This window comes from Channa argus, chromosome 9 (genome assembly GCF_033026475.1).
Source record: "Channa argus isolate prfri chromosome 9, Channa argus male v1.0, whole genome shotgun sequence".
NCBI lineage: Eukaryota > Metazoa > Chordata > Actinopteri > Anabantiformes > Channidae > Channa > Channa argus.
In genome coordinates, this window is record NC_090205.1 from 6754593 (window position 1) to 6762932 (window position 8340).

Below are 8340 nucleotides of genomic sequence, written 5' to 3' on the forward strand. Positions count from 1 at the left end.
CATTCCCCCTGCCTATCATGACATCGCCCCAGTCTTCAATAAAGAAAAAGCCCTGTCACTTCCTCCCCACCGCCCATTCAACTGTGCTATCGATCTCCTGGCTGGAGCGCCATTACCCACCGGTCGCCTGTATAACCTCTCTCGCCCCGAAAGGGAAGCCATGGAGAAATACATAAGGGAGTCTCTACAGGCCGGCCTCATCCGCCCCTCTTCCTCCCCTGGTCCAGCTGGGTTTTTCTTTGTTAGTAAGAAGGATAAGACCCTCCGCCTGTGCATAGATTACGGGGGATTAAACAACATAACAATCAAGAACAAATACCCTCTCCCTCTGCTTAACTTTGAGTCCCTGCAGGATGCAGCCATATTCACTAAGCTAGACCTCCGCAATGCCTACCATCTGGTCCAAATCCGCGAGGGGGATAAGTGGAAGACAGCGTTCAACACACCACTGGGTCAGTTCGAGTATTTGGTAATTCCTTTTGGTCTGACTAATGCCCCAGCTGTTTTTCAGTCCCTAATCAACAGTGTGCTTCGAGACTTCATCTACAGGTTTGTTTTTGTTTACTTAGATGACATACTGATTTTCTCACGCAATCTCCATGAACACCAACAGCACGTCTGTCAGGTTTTACAGAGGCTACTGGAAAACAGACTCTTTGAAAAATGCGAGTTTCATGTCAAAACCGTGTCATTCTTAGGATTCATTATAGGTGAGGGAGAGGTGAGGCCCGACCCCGAGAAAACGCCCACTGTCACAGAGTGGCCAAGACCTGGAACCAGGAAACAGCTGCAACGTTTCCTGGGCTTCGCCAACTTCTATCGCCGATTCATTAAAAACTACAGCACAGTCGCCGCCCCCCTGACCAAACTAACGTCCCCTGTCGCCCCGTTCCACTGGACTGAGAAAGCAGAGGGGGCTTTCACCCGACTGAATGAACTGTTCACCTCTCCACCCATCTTGTCTCAGCCTGACACTTCTCGCCAGTTCATAGTCGAGGTGGATGCCTCAGAAATCGGCGTGGGTGCCGTTCTCTCTGAACGCAGTGAAGGGCGACCAGAAGCTGCGGCCCTGCGCCTTCTTCTCACGTCAATTATCCCCTGTGGAGAGGAACTATTCTGTGGGTGATCGCGAGCTCCTGGCGATCAAGCTGGCACTGGAGGAGTGGCGCCATTGGCTCGAAGGGGCGCCGCAACCATTTATCATTTGGACCGACCATAAAAATCTCGCTCACCTCAGGACTGCCAAACGACTCAACTCCCCCCAAGCCCGATGGTCCCTTTTCTTTGACCATTTCGATTTTTCCCTTACCTATCGCCCCGGGTCAAAGAACGTCAAACCTGACGCTTTGTCTCGCATCCACGCCCCTGATACATCTTCCAATGACCCCGAACCCATCCTCCGCCCGTCATGTGTGCTGGGGGCCCTCACCTGGGAGATTGAACAGACGGTGCGAACAGCCCAGCAGCAGGAACCTGACCCCGGCACCGGACCCCCTGGTCTCCTATTTGCCCCAGGTCGCTCCCAGGTCCTCCAGTGGGCCCATTGCTCCAAGTTCTCTTTTCATCCTGGGGCTGACCGTTCCATAAACCTCCTCCGGAGACACTTCTTGTGGCCGTCTCTAGTTAAGGACACCCGGGAATTTGTGGCTGCTTGTGCCACCTGCGCCCGAGGAAAAACCCCCAAGACACCCCAAAATGGCCTCCTCAAACCCCTTCCCATACCTAGTCGCCCATGGTCGCACATTGCCCTGGACTTCGTCACTGGACTCCCACCATCTCATGAAAATACCACTATTCTCACAATCGTTGACCGCTTCTCAAAAGCTGTCCATTTTGTCCCCCTGCCAAAATTACCTACGGCCACGGAAACTGCTCAGCTTCTCACCCAGCATGTTCTCCGTCTCCATGGTATTCCCCATGATAGTGTCTCGGATAGAGGCCCACAGTTTGTCTCCCAGGTTTGGAAAGCATTCTGTAACGCTCTGGGGGCAACCGTCAGTTTGTCCTCTGGTTTCCATCCCCAGTCCAGCAGTCAAACTGAGCGTGCAAATCAGAGTCTGGAAACCACCCTCAGATGCGTCACCTCATCTAACCCCTCTACCTGGAGCTCATTTATACCCTGGATTGAATATGCTCATAACTCTCTCACTTCCTCTGCCACAGGTCTCTCGCCCTTTATGTGCTCCCTAGGGTACCAGCCACCTATGTTTCCAAACCAGGAGACGGAGATCGCAGTTCCGTCTGTCCATGCACACATCCGCCGCTGCCATAGGCTGTGGAGAGAGGCCCGGGCAGCCCTCCTCTGGACTGCACAGAGAAACAAGCGGCTTGCCGACCGTCAGAGAACCCCGGCCAGTGGCAGTAATTTGGGCCCCCCCGGTATACTGGCCCCTTCCCTATTGAAAAGATCATTAACCTATCCGCAGTTAAGCTCAAACTCCCCGGGAATATGAAGGTGCATCCCGTGTTCCACGTGTCCCAGTTAAAACCAGTCTCTTCCAGTCCTCTGTGCCCTCCGGCCGACCCCCCGCCTCCCGCCCGGCTCATCGACAATCATCCCGCCTACACGATGTGCTGCATCTTGGACGTTCGCCGCCGGGGCCGGGGTCTCCAATATTTAGTTGACTGGGAAGGTTACGGCCCAGAGAAACGCTCCTGGGTCCCGCGGGCTTGGATCCTGGACCCCGAACATGTCAGGCGCTTCCACCAAGCTCATCCTGATAAGCCTGGCCGGTCGACCCTTGAGGGGGGGGGTACTGTCACAGCACCTGCTCTCCCATCCTCCACTCCCCTCTTTCTCTCTCTCTCTGTCTGTTTTGTGTGTTTGTTTCTCCCCAGTGCACCTGGACTGCGGCAGCGGCCACACCTGCATGCAATCATCCGCCTTAATGACAGCAGCTCTTATACCAGTCTCCTTCACACCACAAGTCGCCAGATCATCTCAGTAACTGCCATGAACCTCCGGCCGCCCTGCCGCGTCCAAACAATTCCCTTCAACTCCTCGTCTCCAGGGCACCTAATTCCACGGTCACCACCTTTACGCCTCTTCCCTGCACTGGGTTCAAGCTCCTCCAATCAGGCTCTCCTCCCCCGGACATTTCTCCCCATCGGCCCTCTCCTTATCCCTGTCTACACCCGTGCTACCTACCCTCCCCCCAATAAACCATTCTCACCTTCCTAAATAACCTGGTTCTGTCTCTCTTTCTGGGTCCACTACCATCGACTGCACTTCGCAAGTGTGACAGTGGATGCTGATGGTCTGTTGCTTCACACAATCCAGGACATAGAAAAATGCACTGACTGAAGGTTTAATGTTGTACAATGATATTACATGTATCGAGATTAAATTGGGGGAACTTCTTGCAGCTGCAGAAGTCTCCTCCATCAGAAACAACCTGACTGAGCTTCTCCAGGACAGTAAGAACAAAGAACCAGCTGAAAACCAGACTCATTAATCTGAGTCACGCTTGTGTTTGCACGGTACACTTAAATGTCCTCAAATACAAAATCAGATTCTCTGTACTTCAACATATTCTCTGTATGTTCAACAAGTCCTCCAACCTTAATGTCCATATAGATCCCTTGCTCCTACCCTCTCATATGACCCACAGGACTGTTTTGTGCCCCTATGTAGGGGGGCGGGGGGGGGCTGGACTTCCAGATGGTTCTCACTCCAATAAAAAACCTGACCAAGACAAGAGAAGTGTTGTTAACCCGATGACAACGGGGCTCCTGACGTTCTGCAGCTTCCACATGAAAACTTTCTTGTACAAGCTTCATGTAGACATGCTTATCAAGGCCACCATGCACTAAGTTAACAAGCGAGGCTCTTACTAGTTAATTAGTAAGGCCTTAATTCCCTGGAGTAGTGAGACTAGTGGGCATTTTGGCCTTTGTTAACTGGTGAACTTTTTATACCTCTCAAGTTAACTTGTTCACATTGTGACATGCTGGTAAAACAATTTTGCACCTCACCAGTACAATGTTTGGGATCTCACTGTGACTATCAGTAAAACTGGGGCGGCTGTAGCTCAGTTGGTAAGGCAGTCGACTACAGGGTCAGTGGTTCAATCCCCGCTCCTGGCTACAAGTCAAAGTGTCCTTGGGCAAGACACTGAACCCCAAGTTGCTCCCGGTGGGTCAGGTGAGCACCTTGTATGGCAGCCACCACCATCTGTGTGTGTGTGTGCGTGTGTGTGAATGGGTGAATGGGAAGCAACATTGTAAAGCGCTTTGGATAAAAGCACTATATAAGCAACTATTTACCATTTAAAACTTGTACGCCCCTACTAACAAACTAATAAGACCAAAGAGGCCTGAGTTTGTGAACTAGTCTCCATTTTTTCTTTAACTCGTTAGCATGTAAGCGGCAACAGCAGCCACTAGTGTCACTAGCTGACGTTTCTCAGGGTAACAATTTTAGTGGCCAGCATGCAAATGGATGGGTGGGTCGATGAGAAAATGCTGAGTGCTGATTGGTTTCTCTTTTGTATTTTTAAAGGTGAGAGCCAATAGGATGCCTCAATCCACACACGTTCCTCACCTCGTCATTAGCGTTTTGTGAAGATAGTGGGGATTTTGGTCTTCACTAGTTCAGCTGGTAGACACTTTTAGCCACACTAGTTAACTGGTATGTTCATAAGAGGCTTTATCTATCTTAATCAATATATCGGCAGTGAGCATCAATGTAAATATGCCAGAACTAGCACAATAGCTAAATGTCTTCCATTGTCCTAAGACAGGAATAGGTACCATATCATATCATACTAAACACTTACAGACATAACATTACATGTGCAGACATATTACACTGAACCAGCTACAATAAATGATAAATACATAAAAGTCAACAGGTCAAAAGGCCACCATGAACACAAAAGTAAGTAATTTATATGTGGGTACATGACTGATTCAACCAATGTTTAACAATTTTATAAAAGATTGAATAGTTGTCAGAATTCCTGGTATGAGCTGGAAGTGTAATTCATAAATCTGTGCGTCTGACCGACACCACCATTTGGCTAAATTTAGTCCTACACCATGGTATTATACAGTGTCCATAGTTATTACAGTATGAATCCTGTTAGGGTGGAAGAGCAAGAGCATTCAAAACCTTAAAAACAATACAGACACAAAATAACGTCTGATAACTGGTTCAGTCTAAAATGTTATACTTACTCAGGATATTAAATCATGAAAATGTAGAGACTTCCTATTTAAAATTATGAATGTTTACTTAAAGAGAGACTTGATGAGTTTTAAAGTGCTATCAGTTCAATGTGACCAAGTTGTTTAACAGTAAGTCATGTGAGTGAATATCATTGCATCCATAGAAGCTTTTGCTGACTCAAGAGGCAGAAAAGGTCAGAAAAGTTGAATTGGATGATGTCTAAATTAATTGTCTCAATTGATGTTTTGGTCATTGTCATTTGGGCATTTGGTCAAGCCTGTACAGCAACACGGATCGTTTTGAACATCTAACACAAATTTCAGATTACAGAAGATACGATTTTGGAAAAAATAACTTATGAAAACCAGACTTACAGTAGATACTGAGGCTGATGAGTCCAGCCAGCAGGAAAACACTCAACAGGCCCAGACAGAAAACAACAGCTTCATAAAACCTCTTCTCTGGGATTCTTGGGCCTGAACGTAGAATCATGACACCAGGACAACATGATAATACTGTATATAGTTGGGCCCAACTCATACTCGTTCTAGATTAGGATTGTTACCTGTCTTGTTAGTTGAAACTGAGTCACCAGACATGGCATATTCAACATTAACATATACATCTTCCATTGCTCACACAGATATTAAAAATGCTCTTTGGAACAAGCTTCACAAGTAAACAAAAAAATTTTAAGTTCTGCATTTGAATTTTAACTTCTGAGGAACCTGGTGAGTTGCTAAATTTGTTGCACAAGAGCAAACAGAAAGAGGAAATTCTTCATACTTCAAATATGATTTTTAGTGACCAGAACAGCTTCCAGAAACCTAAACTGACTCAGCAAGTCTTTCTTGACATCTGCAACATCTCATCTCTGGCCGGAGATGTCATCCCCACATTCAAGTTAACCTTCATCATCCCTGTGGCTAAGAAATCTCCTTTGTGCTGTTTGAAAGACTGTTGGCACAAGAGCATTAATTCAGAGAAATCATCATCAAAACATGTTACTTTCTCTGAAGCTCAGCTTCCTCGAAAGACTAAAACCACTTATTCTCACTTACATGAACTGCAGTCCAAGCTGCATAGTTGACTTCCTAACCCTACAATGCTTGTAGGTATTGTAAAATTAGACAAAGAGGAACTAAATTTCTGTATCACATTCACATTCAATCTAAGTTTGATGCTGATGGTCTGATGCTTTAACACGATTCAGGAAGTAGGAGAATTCACTGACTGAAGGTGTAATATCATACAATGACATTGCATGTCAAAAAAAAAACCCAACAGCTTTCAGTTTGTCCCTTCAGGGATCTCCACAGCGGAACATGTTTATCGGATTTCCTTCCTGCCGCAACCCTCCCACTGAACCACCAGTGTCAGAATCTTGGTCTCACTCAATGTGACTCTCGGTTGTTTCAGATCATTACTCAGTAAGTGATTCAGCTGCAGAACTCTTCACTATCAAAGCCAACCTGACTGAACTTCTCCAGGACAGTAAGAACAAAATGTCTACGCTGACTGCAGAGAAGGACCAGCTGAATGCCAGAGTGTCTTCACTGACTGCACAGAAGGACCAGCTGAATGCCACACTTATTGAAATGACTAAAGACAGGGAGAGGTTTCAGCATTTGTCCAGTCAGAGTAAGTGTAGACCAGAATACATTTCTGCTTTGCTTTGTTGACCCCGCCAACATCCTCCTGGAAAACGTTTCTACATCAAAGACCGCTGAAAGTGTCCATGCTGACCCCCGGTCACCATAACATTTTAAACCAGCAGTTGGTATTCTTGTTGTAATAATTCCCTACAAAAGTTCAAAATTCAAATTGGAGCTGTGTCTTAAATTATTTCTAACTTCTTTTGTTTTACATTAAACTTGTCCTGGAGGATGGACACTTTTCAGATCAGACTTTTATCTCCTCTCCAGTGAGTCTGGTTCTTGGACAAAGTGTAGTGAGGACTGCAGAAGCAGAGAAGCAGTTCTGGTGGTTATAGACAGTGCTGATGAACAGGTGCAGAGTTTTCATCTATGTTTATATCAGACAGAAATTGAACACAAAGTATTTTTGTTCGTCACATTTACAGTCATTACTGTGTAAATTGTTTTAATACTTTTTGTTGGCTTTATATTTATTGTGGTTTTTTTTTATTAGTGAGGTGGTTCATTCTTTTATTGTTCAAAAGTTTTTATTGCACTGTTAACTGTTAATTTCCACTGTGTTGTCGTGTTTGTAGCGTGTTTCTTAATGCTGTGCCTTTGTTGTTTTGTTAAATTAGCTTGTGTTTTATGTATTTGCATGTGTTTTCTCAGTTTGCAGTGCTGTGATCTCTCAGGGACACCATAATAAAGTGGTTATAATTATTATCAAACTGTAATGTGATTAAAACTATCTCTAACCTAAGAAATATTACCTATAAAGAAGTCTAAACCTTTGTTTGTATTGAACAGAATTTCATCTCTGAATTCACCAATTTGGCAGCGTGGATTGGTTTGAGTGACAGAGATGAAGAGGGGACCTGGAAATGGATCAATGGAACCACAGTGACTTTAGAGTAAGACAGATCTGAGCTCTCATTCATGGATCCCAGTTCATAATGTGCATGTAGAATCATCAGCACAACTTAAAGCAAAAGCATGTTTCGCTTGGGGAAGTGATGAGAGGATGCAACACTGACCGGGTCACTTCAGGTCTCAGGCTGCGAGCTGTTGAGATGACGGCCAGTTCAGTTCCTTTACAGGGGCTTTTACATTTGCTGCATTTCTGTGTTGTAAAGTTTTTCTTTGTTTCACTCAGACTGTACCACTGCTGTCATTTTTACTGCTGACAACACCAGTCATCAACCTAGAGACAATCAAGTGTCACAGAGGAACAGTGTTTGTCCAAAAATTACAATATTGTCCTGTTTCGTTCAGGTACTGGAGTGAGAATCAGCCTGATAATGGGGGAAATCCACGGATTGAAGAGGACTGTGCACATATCAAAGCTAACACTGCAAAGTGGAATGACCTGCCCTGTGAAACTTCTCTGCGATGGATCTGCGAGAAACAAATGTGCTGATGTCATACAATCTGTGTGTGTTTGCGTGTGTGTGGCCTCTGTCATGGTATTTATAGACTTATCTCTCTGTGGTAACATCACGTGATAATTTGTTTCTGTAGATGCAAAACACA